The following is a 14,758-nucleotide window of genomic DNA, read 5'->3' as shown; positions in this document are numbered from 1 at the left end:
TGGTATGTTTTAATTTCAAAAGCAAAAGAGTTTTTATAAGTATAATAAAGCTGTGTGTTACTAGTGCTAAAAACATGAACATATATATACATGTGTGTATTTTTTTCTTTTGCGCATGTATGTTGGGAAGGATAGCAGACTTATTTAAACATGGTCTGCCTCTGAAGAGAAAAACTAGAAAGATGGGAGGTGTGGTTTGAATAAAAATGGTCCCCATAGGGCCATAGGGAGTGGCACTATTAGGAGGTGTAGCCTTGTTACACCTCCTAATGGGTATGGCTTTGTTGGAGGTGGTGTGTCACTGGAGGTGGGCTTTGAGGTCTCAGAAGCTCAGGCCTGGCCAGTGCTATGTTCACTTCCATCCAGATGTAGAACTCTCAACTCCTTCTCCAGCACTATGTCTGCCTGGTGGCCATGCTTTCTTCCCACCATGACAACAATGGACTAAACCTCTGAACTGTAAGCCAACCCCAGTGAAATGTTTTCCTTTCTAAGAGTTGCTGTGGTCATGGTGTCTCTTCACATCAATGAAACCCTAACTACAACAGAAGATAAAAGCAGGGGAAATGTCTCACACCTTTGGTACCTTTTGGATAATAAACTATGTGACTGTGAACCTGCATTAAATGCATGTAATTATGTGTGCTTGCTGGAGAGAGAGAGAGAGAGTGAGTTAGTTGATGGACCATAATGTGAGGCAATAAAAGAAACCCCAGACAGCAAGATGAAGGATCTGAGCAACAAAACACACGCTGTCTGTCTTGGCGAAACACAGAGAATGGTGATGGAGCCTGGCAGCAGTGGCCCCTTCCCAGTCTGTCAGGAGGAGAAGGAATTGCCATTTCTCCCTGCAGCAGCTATGTGGAGAGCAAGGGGACGTAGACACGATGCCCTCCAGAGGAAAGAGCAGACCTGGGGCACATGTGGGAAATGGTGGACTGGAAGGTGGCTGGGGACAGGGGCGGGGTGGGGACAAAAAGCAGCCAAGAGCAGTTGCGGGATAGAGCTGAAGACTCACAAGGAGGGTAAGGGAAGACAGAGCTTCACGAGGACCAGAAAACAAGAAGGTAGCGCTGAGGCTGAGTGGGACCCAGACATTTTATACAGCGCCCACTAGTGGAGCAGAGCACACAGGCGATAGAACCTTTGGCTTTCCGTAATTAGCAAGGATAAGGTCCTACAATGACAAACCTTCCTCGGAGCCTGATTCCATAGGAAACCCGTCGCTTTCCTATCCACCACACTCCCTCCCTCCACACTGAGAAAACTCCCTTGCTCTGGCTTGCCAGGGCTCTGTTTTACATTTGGCTTTGTTGAGCAGCAGCCTCCACTTAGCTAATTTCTGCTGCACAGCCCAAAGTGCCAAGAAACTACACAAGAAGACAAGGCCTGGACAGGATCAGAAAGTGCCAGAAGTTTTGCCACCAAGCCCCATCCTCGGAGGCTGCCAGGAGAGCTTTGCAAATGGAATCAATCTGAACGTGGTTGATGAGAACCATCTGAACAAAAGCAGCCAGGACAAACAGGAATCATGGAGTTTCCCACCGCCCCGGGGCCGCTCTGGCTTCCCTGGTTTCTGCTTCTATGCAGCGACCTTTCCATCCTGAGGAAGACATGTTCCTTTCGGGAAGCCTGTCCCGGTCATGCTGATGAGCCGTGACCTCACAAACTCTGTTTTCCCTCCACTTCCTCAAGCGTGTCTGTGCCAGTCTTCTCGTTGCTTTTTGACCTTATTGGTGTGTCTGATACTGTTTGGTGGAAGTAAACATTTGGTCATAATGGGTCTCTCCTTTTCCCTAGAATTTGAAAAGGTTAAAAGACTTTGATATTCACCAGGTATGTCCTCACTGCCCCCAATGAAAGACCAAAGTCCCTCTTCAATGTCGTCAAGAAATTTGGGACATTTTTCTCACTATTTTCTCAAGGAAAGATACCCGATGGCAAACAAGAAGGGACTTAACTCACAGCAACACATCTCAGATAATGTCATAACAAAGGACACTGGTCATAAGCCTGAAGTTGATGGAGATGGGGAAGAAGAGAATTAGATAGGAAAATCTGGACATCTGCAGTCTAGCAAATTCCAAGGGATTAGAGCCAGATTGGATGCTGAATTGGTATGGACTTCAGAGAGGAAATTCAGAATATCCCCCAAGAGACTCTACCTTTAAAGAAATATTGTTTCATCTGTATCCAATTTCTTCTCCCTGCCTATATTTTTACAACATGGGCTCTCCATTTTCATGCAGGGCAGTTGGCCCTCTGTACCCAGCAGAGAATGGGCATTAGATCCACTGACAGGAGCCTTATCCACCAGGGGCTCTACAGTCAGCTGGGTGACTGAGCAAATGCCAATGAGAGTTCTGGAATCCACAGAGCTTTGGTCCAGAGCTAGGGCAGTGACTGATGGCTCTGTGATTTGATAATTAGAAGCTGCCAAATGGCCCATCCAGAAACATTTAAACGGTTGGTCAAGCAGTTGCCCTGCTTCTTGGTTTCTTTGAAGGATAACTTGGCTGTGTGTTGCACTGAGCATAAACATCATGCTGACCTTGACCCAGGAATTTAAACAGAGTCATTTAATGTAAACGCTGACAAATATCTTCTTGCTGAAGTGCTCTGTTTTCTGGATGGGTTCTCTATAAAGGTACTTTGACGGTTTTTTTAATTGAACTAATAGTTATTGTGGTGGATTGAATATGCTTGACCCAGGGAGTGGCACTATTAAGAGGTGTGGCCTTGGAGTAAGTGTGGCCTTGTTGGACAGAGTATGTCACTGTGGGTATGGGCTTTAAGACCCTCCTCCTAGCTGCCTGGAAGCCAGTCTTCTTTTTGCCTTCAGATGAAGATGTAGAACCCTCAGCTGTACCTGCCCCATACCTGCCTGGATGCTGCCATGCTCCAGCATGGACTGAACCTCTGAACCTGTAAGCCAGTCCCAATTAAATGTTCTTATAAGAGTTGCCTTGGTCATGGTGTCTTCCCAGCAGTAAAACCCTCACTAAGACAGCCATCTTTAGAGCATGCAATGCTGTGTTTGGTACTTTATATAGAGTGTAAGGGACATCTTAGGACATTTAATTTATCCATCATTTCAACCATCTGTCACTTTTCTGTGACAAATGAGAACATTTAAAATCCTCTCTTATAGCTAGCTATACTGTGGTTTTGTTTGTTAAATATTATAAGTATGTGCACATGAGTACAGGTACCCACAGAAGTTCTGGCTGAGGCTCTGGCCTGGAGCTGGAGTTACAGGAGGTTGTGAGCCACCTAATACAGTTTCTGGGAATTGAACCTGGTCCTCTGGGAGAACAGTATATGCTCTCTACCACTAAGCAATCTCCCCAGCCCCTTTTCGCTATTTCGGATTACATGACATAGTATTGTTGACTACAGTTACTCTTCTGTGTAATCCAACACCAAACAGTATTCTTCCTATCTGACTGTAACAGGTCATTTCCCCCATCATCAGCATCTGGAAACCTCTGTACTTGTCTATAGTCCTCTGAGCTTGGCTTCTTGAGATTCCACACATGAGGGAGATCATGTAGTATTTGTCTTTGTGTGCCAGGCTTATTTCTCTTAGTTATGTTATTCACGATCAGGAACAAGACAAGAATATCTGCTTTCACCACATCCATTCGGCATAGGACTGAAAGTCCTAGCCAGAGTAACTAAACAAGAGAAAGAATCAGAGAGCATCCAGGTTGGAATGAAGGAGATCAAATAGTCCTTGTTTATGGGTGACTTGTTCATACAGAAAGAACACCCTAACAACTCTAGTAAAAGAGCTGTTAGCACTAATAAACATAAAGTTACAGGATACAAAGCAAATATGCAAAATCGAGAAATGTGCTCACATTTCAAATCGCCTTAAGAAAGAAAGGATGGGAAGAAGGAAGGAAGAAAGGGAAAGAAACTAAGGGGACTAGAAAGATGGTTCTGTGGTTAAGCGCACTTGCTGTTCTTCAGGAGGACCCCAGTTCAATTCCCAGCACCCAAAATGCCTCCACATACATGCCATCACATTCCTGCACACCCATCAAAAATAAATAAACATAGTAAAAAAAAAGTTTAAGAACTTATTTTAATTATTCTTATTCTATTTAACCAAGGAGGTGAAAGGTCTCTACAGTGAAAGCCATTAAATACTGACAAATTAAAGACAATACCAACAAATGTAAAAGTATTTTCTACTCATGGGTTAGAAGAATTAATATTAGTGATATCCATATTAACCCACAGTAATCTAGATATTTAATGCAATACCTATCAAATATCAATGTTGTACTTCACAGAAATAAAAAGAACACTTCTAAGATTTGTATGGGATATTAAGTTTAAATTTCACAGTCAGAGTTTCACCCACTCATACTGGTTAGCCTTCCAAGCACTCCTACCAGGGTCTATGGTTGAGGGAGCCCTCTGCTGATGGCTTGACTGTAAATTCATAGCACATAGCAAGGGAAACTGGGTGAACTCTAAAGATCTCCTGACTCTAGGAACTGAAATCTGCCTCTAAACCTAGAGCACACTTTTGTCGTGAAAAGCTAGCTCTAGAAATGCCTTGATATGTCCACATTATTTTGGGTTTTATTCCTTCAAGTAGTAGAAGAAAACAGGTCTACAAAGAGACACCTAAGCTTCTAAGCACACACACACACACACACAGAGAGAGAGAGAGAGAGAGAGAGAGAGAGCCAGAGACAGAGAGAGAGAGAACAGTAATAGTATCATTACCCACTACCAAAGAAAGAATCCTTTCTCTCTCTCTCTCTCTCTCTCTCTCTCTCTCTCTCTCTCTCTCTCTCTCTCTCTCTGTGTGTGTGTGTGTGTGTGTGTGTGTGTGTGTGTGTGTGTGTGTCCTGGCATAAATGAGTGGGAGGAACCAAAGTATTTATAGAATCCCAGAATTATGGGATTAGATGAAACATTTACCCTTTGTGTTATGTCTGGATGGAAGATTCCGACAAAGCCACATCTTGAGACAGAGGAATTCTCTCCAGTGCCTGTGGCCTTGATTCTGGAGGTTAGCAGCTTAACACCAGGGTGTGGTGTCTGATATGAACTCTGGAAATTAATAATGATAAGGATGGGCTACCTTCCAAAACCTAGAGTGTGAATCCCAAGAGAAGCACCTTCTATTTTGAGATGTCTCTCAAGCCATTGTGTGCTGATCTACGCTTTGACCCTCACTCACCTCTGCCTGTATGCTTCTATTCCCAATTCTTTTCTTCATAAACTCACCTGGGTTTTCATCTGATAAACAATGGTAACTGCCTACTCCATGAGCATTCTGAGCATTCACCAGGAAAAAAAAAATCTGATAATGACTGTTAAAGCAAATACTTGACTTAAACCTCAGCAGAAAATACAAGTGATATAATACTTTTTTTTTCTCTTGCCAAAGATGACCAAGGAAAGACATGAGAAATGGCAGAGTATCAAACAGAAGTTGGGACCAAAAGGAATAACAGCATAAGTTCATTTTCCCTGCGAGAGATGTTTTGGACAGGAAAGAATAAACATGCAATATCCCAACCACGTCATACAGCTAACGTTGCATATGCAAAGGGAGACATCTCCAGAAAAAATATCCCCTGCTCAAAGGCCTTCAGCAGTATCATCGTGTACTAAAGCTAAAGTATTAGGCTAGTGAGCTGGCTCAGTCACTAAAATGTGTCTTCAAGCATGGGGACCTGAATTGCATCCCTAGAACCTGCATTTTTAAAAGCTAGGTATGGTGCCCTTGAATTCCCAGCCAGAGCTTGAGAGGCAGAGATACATAGATCTCTCAGACCACCAGTCCAGCAGCCAGCCTAGCCTATTGATAAACTCAAGACCAGTGAGAGACCCTGTCTTAAAAAGAATGTTGATTATATCTGAGGAATGACCTCAAAGACTATTCTCTTGCCTTCACACATACCCACAGAGTATACACACACATACGTCGCCATTACCACCATCATCATCAACAACAATAATAACATCTTCTTCTCTTTAGTTATTTTTATTAAGTATGTATGTCTATGTACTGCATGGACAACTGTCACCACTGGAGGCCAAGATCCTCAGATCTTCAGTTGGATCACCTGTAACTGGAGTTATATATAGTTGTGAGCTGCTATGTGGGTGCTGAGAGTTGAACCGTAATTCTGCGGAAGAGCCGCACTTTCATCTTGACCACTGTGGGCACTTTTATTTTGTGCTTCTCCACTACTCTTCTTCTCTCTCATTTGTCAGGGTCTTGCCCACACTTCAAGCATTAGCTCAGATGCCATCTCTTCCCTGAAGTTTTCTCTAGCTCTCTTAGAATGAAGTCTTCTTATTCCCATGTACCCAAAACTTTTTAAGTCTATCTGCCAGATGCCACAACACTAACGCATAAATAGTCGTTTTAATTCAATCCTCTCCAGCTTGCTAACTGAAGTCATCTTTGCATCCTTCCTTGAAGTCCATGTCTGTGTAGCCCTCCGTCTTTCGTCCTGTTTTCAGGATCATTCTTCCCATTGGGAGTCCCTCATCGCATCTCCTGTACAGGAGATCCATTGTTTGTGCCACTGCACTAAATTAGCACTAAAGCGGGGTTAAAGGAAAAAAAAAACGAGAAAGTTAGGGGTAAATATAGTCACTCCAGTAGAGTCGGGACATGGGTTATCACAAGTACAAGTAAGTCATGGCATCCACTGAGCATGATGACGCATACATTTCTTCAACTCCACCACTCAGGAGGCAGAGGTAGGTGAATATCTGTGAGGTGCAGGCCAGCCAGGGCTACGCAATGAAGCCTTGTCTCAAAAAAAAAAAAAATCTCATTCCATCCTAAGTAACATGAACTCTGATTTGCCTGTACTGATACAGCTCATCTAGAGGTTTCTTAATATTTAATGTCACCAGTTCATGTGACAAAAGAATGCCAAGACCAACGTTTGAACAACTGTGAATTAGAACCCCTCTCCTTCCTAAAAACTTCTTCTGATGGCTCTGCTAATTTGTCATAAAACTCAGCAGCTGTTTCAGGCAGTCAGGTGGCATGCTGGAGCTGTAACGTGAGCAGCCCTGGGCTACCTTTCACCTGTACCCAGCTCTATAGCTAGCTGGTGTCTGTCCTTCATGATGGGGCTTATAACAGGGTGTGGACTTCTGAGTCTGAGAAGTCCAAATTCCTGTCCTGGTTATAACCTGTTATAACCTTCAGCTTTTTTGCCTCTAAAACAGAACTCATTTTTTAAAAGAAAAGTGTCTCTCACAGGAATGTTTTTATCTTCAAGTGAGGTTTTGTTTTTAAGATGGAATACTTAATGACCCACAAAAAATGGAGACCAGGGATTGGAGACACGGCTCAACAGTTAAGTATACTTATTTCTCTCAAAGGGGACTCAAGTTTGGTTTCCAGCACTCACCCAGTGAATGGACGTTATTACTACCAGAATTATTTTTCAAATGTAATACATTTCTAACAATTCTCTTTTATCTTTGAAGCCATTTTATATGCATATACAAGATTCATGCTAGGTTGCCATTGTTCACATAGTAATTCCTTCTCTCTCTCTCTCTCTCTCTCTCTCTCTCTCTCTCTCTCTCTCTGTGTGTGTGTGTGTGTGTGTGTGTGTAACACACTAAATGGAAACACCATATGGGAATCTCCATCTTATTAGTCAAAAATAGCTATAAATTACATTAAAATGTTTCCAAAGTCGAGTCCAGGCACTGGAGACATGGCTCAGCGGTCAAGGCCACTTATTTCTCTTGAAGGGGACTCAAGGTTGGTTGCCAGCAACTGTGTCAAGCAGCTCTCAACTGCTTATAACTCCAGCCTCCAGGGGCTCCACATTCCTGTAAACAGATATACACGCATATACACATACTTAAAAAAATACAAGTCAAATCAACTATTTAAAAAAGTGTTACAGTCAGGAATGATGTATTTAGATATGTAAGGCACTACTTCAAAGGCTAAATTTGGGGCTCTGGGGGCTTGGCTCAATGACAAAGCATTTATCTAGCATGCACAAGGCCCTAGTTTCAAACCTTAGCATCACACACAAAACCCCTACATTTGCTATAAATGCTCTTATACAAACATTTTCTTTAATATCTAATAAATAAAATGTCAGCCCATGGCCTTTTAACTCTGATCAATCTGTAGTAACTATTAAGGCTATTAAAGGCCTGGCGGTGGTGGTGCATGCCTATAATTCCAGCACTCTGGGAAGCAGAGGCAAGCAGATTTCTGAGTTCGAGGCCAATCTGGTCTACAGAGTGAGTTCCAGGACAGCCGGGGCTATACAGAGAAAGTCTGTCTCAAAAAAACCAAATCCAAAAAAAAAAAAAAAAAAAGGCTATTAAAGGACACCAATCACATAAATAAAGCCTTCTGAGTTCACAAAATGAAATCCTGAGAAACAGAAGGCACTAAAGGCAATCCAACCTGGAAGCTCAGTTCCAAGCTGACATTCTGGTTGGCTCTGGGGCAACAGGGGTTTGATGTTCTCTGGGCTCCCTTGGATTCCTCAGAATAACTTGAATTACTATTACATACCCCAGCTCCCAAGGATTGAGACAGAATTTCCCTGAAATTTCACTGGATTCACTAACAAGTACTCAGAATTCTGTTTTTGTTGTTGTTGTTGTTGTTTTGTTTTTTCAAAAGTGGATAGTTGGGCTGGAGAGATGGCTCAGAGGCTGACTGCTCTTCCAGAGGTCCTGAGTTCAATTCCCAACAACCACAGGGTAGCTTATAACCATCTGTAATGGGAGCCAATGCCCTCTTCTAGTGTGTCTGAAGACAGCAACAGTGTACTTACATATAATAAATATATATTTAAAAAAAAAAAAGTGAGTCAGGCGTGGTGGCTCACGCCTGTAATCCCAGCACTTGGGAGGCAGAGGCAGGCGGATTTCTGAGTTCGAGGCCAGCCTGGTCTACAGAGTGAGTTCCAGGACAGCCAGGGCTATACAGAGAAACCCAGTCTTGAAAAAACCAAATCCAGAAAAAAAAAGTGGATTGTTACCAAACAACAAACATACTGCTCATCGCTGTGTTACAAAGACACACAGACACCCCCCCCCCTTCCTTCTGGAGATTCTAATCCACAAGAGATCTATATTCCAATCTAAAATCTATCTGCTGCAATCAGCAGACAAGGTGATAAAGAAAATATGGTATGTAATAAATTAGTCACTGAGCAAATACTAGGAAACAATCCATGCGATCGTGAGGAAGACACACAGGAATGGGGAGAGCCATGAAGGCCTGGGAGGACGGAAATGCTTTCACTAGCAGAGAAGGAGAGAATTAAACCAGAGGATGTGACCAGTACAGTGATGACACACGATCTTGGGAAACAGACCCTACACAGACACTAGAGTTTTAATGGTTACCAATAAGAAAGGTGGTTTGCAGTAATTGATAAAGAGTCTGACTTGAAGAAATAAAGATTCCTGCTTTATGCCATATATACCACAAAGTGATATTCTTGTGTGGAAACTGGAAAAGAGAGGGGAGGCAAATCAAATAAAAATGTGGACTTTTCAATGGGCCCCTTTGAAATGGCTCCGTAGTCCAGGAGACACTGAGGAGTGACTAACTGTTTGGCACCAAGAGGTCAAGAATAAAAGAAGACAATGGTTTGGGATTCAATGCACAGTTCAGTCTTCCATGTTCACCTGGCCTCTTCGATCAGAGTCAGAGGTAACAAGAAGCTGAAGTAGAAAAGGCAAAGGTAGCTCGGAGTTGCTGGCGGCTGGAGAGGAGCTGTTCCTGGCAGTGAACATGCCCGTCTCTGCCTGGGCTACCACAGTGGGATTAGTTGGTTTGCCGCGGGCCTCACGGTATGGTCTGTGGAGCTGTCAGCAGCCTTTAATCAAAACATGACGGTGTAGCACGCAGGGTGGCTGGTTTATGTTCTGGATATTAAATGCAGGCTTACGTGTCCCTCTATTTATACATGCTCCCAGGCCTGCTGGATGACTGCCATCCCATTCAAGGGAAGTAAAATAAAACCCTCCTGTGTCGCACACGCATTCCTAGGAGCGGCAGGCAAGAAAATGTCTGCCCTCCGACCACAAAAGGGAATCCAGTAGGGGAAACCGCACAGTGGCCTAACTGACCACAGAGAGAAATCCATCTGGAGAGTGTGGAGAGATGGGCTTGGCAAAACAGTGGGTGGGATTTGGAATAAGCCACTTCAGTTGTGAGAGAGGGATGGGACGGCAACATAAAAGGCCCTGGGATCCACCTGCTTGCCTTTGCATGGAGTTCATGGTCAAACTTGTCAAAATCCCGCCCTTGGGGAATACACTGGGCTGACACCAGCTTCACTGCCGGTTCGCCAGGCACAACCTGCCTCAGGAGTCCTTCCCCGGAGTGTGATATAGTTCCAACCCAAAGGAAGGCGGTCTGCAGAAGTCGACATGGCAGGTAGTATGAGGACCTGCTAGGCAGAACTGGAGAACCTGTACAACAGAGACAACTGCTTTCAGCGGCAAAACGTTCTGATTCCCAGACCCTTCATTACCACAGCCTCCCTCTTGTTGCTGCTATGCCCTGCACATTTCATTGTATTTAATTTTCACTTATGTGTATAAATGTTTTTCCCTGTGTGTACAGTGCCCAAGGAAGCCAGAAGAGGTCAGATCCCCTGAAACTGGAGTTACAAGAGGTTATGGGCCACCCTGTGGGTACTGGGAACCTAACTCAAGTACTCTGCAAAAGCATTAAAAAAAAAAAATACAGAGACACATACACTTACACACATGGTAATCCCATACAACACAAAAATTTAAAACCATAAGATATAAGTAAGTTTTTTTTTAATGTCCTTACAAAGTATCATGAGTACCTTCCAAAAATATTATTGTGTCTGTCTTGAGGTGGCCATATCGCTGGGCATGGGGCCCACCCATGAGTTTGATTTGTATACACAGTGTGATGGTTTGTATATGCTTGGCCCAGGGAGTGGCACTATTTGGAGGTGTGGCCTTGCTGGAGTAGGTGTGTCACTGTGGGTATGGGCTTTAAGACCCTACTCCTAGATACCTGGAAGCCAGTATTCTGCTAGCAGCTTTCAGATGAAGATGTAGAACTCTCAGCTCCTGCTCCATCATGCCTGCCTGGATGCTGCCATGCTTCCTGCCTCGATGATTATGGACTGAACCTATAAGCCAGCACCAATTAAAGGTTATTTATAAGACTTGCCTTGGTCAAGGTGTCTGTTCACAGCAGTAAAACACTAACTAAGACACCCAGAGAGACTCTACTGGCTAGAACTAGTTTTTCCTTTGTGAGCAGCTATCAATTGGAGATGGCTTCTGGGTTAGGAATGAGGGCTGTGTCCACTTTCCCACCCAGTGCTGAGCCCCCATCTGGCTTAGACCTGTGCAGACCCTGTGAATACTGCCACAGTCTCTGTGGATTTGTAGCGCATCAGCCCTTTGTGTCTAAAAGGTCCAGTTTCGGGCTTTCTTCCATTTCCACTGGTTCTCCCAATCTCTCAAGCTCCCGTTCCACGACGTTCTTTGAGCACTGAGGGGGAGGTATTTTGGAGACAGCTCATTGAAGTCTGAGTGTTCCAAGATCTCTCCCTTTCTGCTTTGTCCAGTTGTGAGTTTCTGCATTTGCTCTTGTCTACTGCAGGAGGAAGCGTCTCTGATGATGGCTGAGCAAGACACTGATTGATAAGTATAGTTAGGGTTTCTGTTGCTGTGACGACACATCACGACCACAGCAACTATTACAAAGGAAAACACTTAACTGAGGTTAGCTTACAGATTCAGAGATTTGGTCCATAACTGTCCTGGTGGGAAGCATGGAGGCACACAGGTAGACATGGTTCTAGAGAAGTAGCTGAGAGTTCTACATCTGGATTGGCAGGCAGCAGGAAAGAGAGAGATGCTGGGCTGGGCCTGGTTTGAGCGTTTGAAACCTCAAGACCCACCTCTGGTGACACATTTCTTGCAATATGGCCACACCTACTCCAACAAGGCCACATCTAATAGCAACACTCTCTAATGGCCAAGCATTCAAATCTATTACCCTATAGGGCCTGTTCCTATTCAAACCACCACAATAGAAGAATGCTATTATGAGTTATTTTATTGCTACATTTCCTTAGCAGAACAATAGTATTTGGCTTTCCCCAGGTCCCTGGGCAATCTAGTCTCAGGTCACCAGAACAGTGTCAGGCATGAGTTCCATCTCATGGACTGGGCCTTAAACCAGTCAGATATTAATTGGCTACTCCCAAAGCTTTTATGCCACTATTATACCAGAAAATCCTGCAGGTGGGACACTATGGCTACTGAGATGGAGAATCAGACCCCTGCAGGGTCTTCATCTGATAGACTGTTCAGTTCCAAAGAAGTCATGAACTTAAGGAGGGGTGAGAGGGAAGGAGGAAATTATGCATGCAGTAGGCATATAGAAAGTTATTGATTTTAAAGAAGCAGAAGAAAAATAGCTTTATGGAAGAGTCTCTATCCCTCTGGACATCACTGGATGTCTTTGGTTTATAGCTGCCTAAACTTGTTTCAGACCCTACCAAAGGACAATCTAAGGCTGGGCATCAATCTTGTTCCTCTGAAAAATGACCAGAGGAAAAAACACAACCCTCCAGGCCCTATCAGCCATCATACCGAAAAGATCAGAGGCCACCCCCAGGGACAGAGCAGACCGGTGCTCGAGCGTGTTCCTGGACCACAACAGTACAACGGCCATTGCTAAGCTTGCAGACTAAGCCCTGCTCAAGGAAACTTCTGGGAAATGTTTGCACAACTTTGATTGTGTGAACAGCAGTTGCTGATAAATACTCAGGACGCAGATAGTTGCTATTGCCACCTCTGGGCTTGGCCCTGAAACTCCTTTGGCAGTCTTTCTACAGGTTAGAGAAAGAAAACTTAGGGGACTGACAGTATCAGATATCAGCCTAGAAGAAAAGAGATCTCCTGCCTGGACTTTTTAAGGATAACATGCTAAGTGGCTGTGTTTCTTTATCTCCTGAAGGCCTCAGAGTTAAGCAGTCCCCAAGTCCCCCAGTCACATCAACCTTATTAGGCATTCTGAATAAATAATAATAATAATCCCTGTGGCTCCCTTGCGAGTAGGAACCTTCATCCAAAAGTCTCTGGCATCTCAGGAGTACTTCCTCCACAATGGACCCAGCCCGCTTTGAGCTCCGAGCCGGGCCCTCTCCACTGGAGGAGACTCTACTCTGAGTTCCCTACTAAGGGTCTGTAGTGCTCCGCCTCAAATTTAAGTTTAGCTGATTATATCGTTGTCATCTAGATCATTCTTTTATCCCTCACATTTTATGTAAGATAAAAGCAAGTCCAAAAGCCTTTAAGAAATGAAGTTCGATTGTTTAGTCAAAAAAATATCACAAGAGAAACAACTGCTGCCACATCATATCAAGAGGCACATGACATTTTTATGTAATGTGATACTTTAAAGAAGGCTAAGATGGGGTGTCTGACTCTTGATGTTCTCCATGTCTACTACAGCTAAGGGTTTTAGACTCTTTTTTTTTCTTATGATTTTTTACAAAATTTATTTATTTATTTTATATATATGAGTACACTGTAGCTGTCTTCAGACACACCAGAAGAGGGCATCTGATCCCATTAGAGATGGTTGTGAGCCACCATGTGGTTGCTGGGAATTGAACTCAGAACCTCTGGAAGAGCAGTCAGTGCTCTTAACTGCTGAGCCATCTCTCCAGTCCCTAGACGCTAATAAACATTGCCTGTCAACTATTATCAATCGTTTTTTTCATTATAAATTGAAAATTATGAATTTAAAACATTGCATCATTTCTTTTACATTTATCAATTACAGTTGTTCTATATAGACAGGATCTATATACATCAGCTATGTAGTTCTGAAAATTATAACAAAGAAAAATAAAAATAAGTGTTTCCTCATTCGTTATTTACTTCCAGGATTTAAAAAAAAGGAATTATCCTATCAGCCTTCAACAAGTCGTTAGTTGTTTGGAGCTGGGTGTTTGGACCAGTGTGTTGCGGGGAAATATGAGCCGGAACGTTCCTGCGCCCCGGTGCGTTCCTGTACCCGTGCGTTCCTGCGCCAGTGCTGGCACCGGTGAAATCTCACCGAGCTACTCTCCCCAGCTAGCCCTCACTGCACCTGGTCACCGCATGGTAAAATCAAGACTCTTAAAACTTAATTAACCAATTAGATTCATGTATCAATAATATCACAATTTACAAGAAGTCAGTACAATAATTTCAGAACCAATTAATAATGATCAAAGCTTTATCCTAACCTTAAGATATCACAACTACTTGTGGTTGGTAAACGCCTCATGGGTCCATGGCCCCACCGCCATCTTCCTTCTCCTACCCTGAGATGCTCCCTGTTTCTGCAACTCTTAGCTCCACCTCCCTTTTCCCTGTCCAATCACAGGCCTCCTCTGCACTAATGCAATTGGACAGGGAAAATCCTGCGACATCGGTGGTCTTTGTGTATGTTATGAGCTTGCTCTTTGTGTATGTTATAGGGCAGGATATCTTTAGAAGCACTTTGTCACCCTTTGACTCATGGGAGCTCCTTCTAAGTGGTTCCTGTGTCCTCTGTAGGGACTCTAAGAAGTCGTGAAGAGCTTCTAGCCAAACAAGTTGTTCAAAGCTCACTGATTTCATCTGTATTTGAAAGGAGCCCTCAAACGTCTGTGTTGGGGCTGCAGAAATGCTCGGCAGTTAACAGCACTTGTACAGATTCCAACCCCAATGGCAGTTC

The 14,758-nt window shown here is 43.6% G+C and overlaps 1 long non-coding RNA gene across 2 annotated transcripts in view; it reads right to left on the bottom strand.

The window, feature by feature from the left end:
• Window positions 1-5,679: 5,679 nt before the first annotated feature.
• Window positions 5,680-14,758, bottom strand: part of LOC127689279 (uncharacterized) — a 47,375-nt gene continuing 38,296 nt past the window's right edge. For both annotated transcript variants that reach the window (XR_007978874.1, XR_007978875.1), the window contains 2 exons: window positions 7,683-7,839; window positions 5,680-6,579 (listed from right to left, as the gene is read on the bottom strand). This is a non-coding gene — a long non-coding RNA (uncharacterized LOC127689279). The remainder of the gene's footprint in view (window positions 6,580-7,682; window positions 7,840-14,758) is intronic.

This window comes from Apodemus sylvaticus, chromosome 7 (genome assembly GCF_947179515.1).
Source record: "Apodemus sylvaticus chromosome 7, mApoSyl1.1, whole genome shotgun sequence".
Taxonomy (NCBI): domain Eukaryota; kingdom Metazoa; phylum Chordata; class Mammalia; order Rodentia; family Muridae; genus Apodemus; species Apodemus sylvaticus.
Note: the sequence above shows the minus strand (reverse complement) of the source record. Positions and strands in the feature narration are given on the sequence as shown.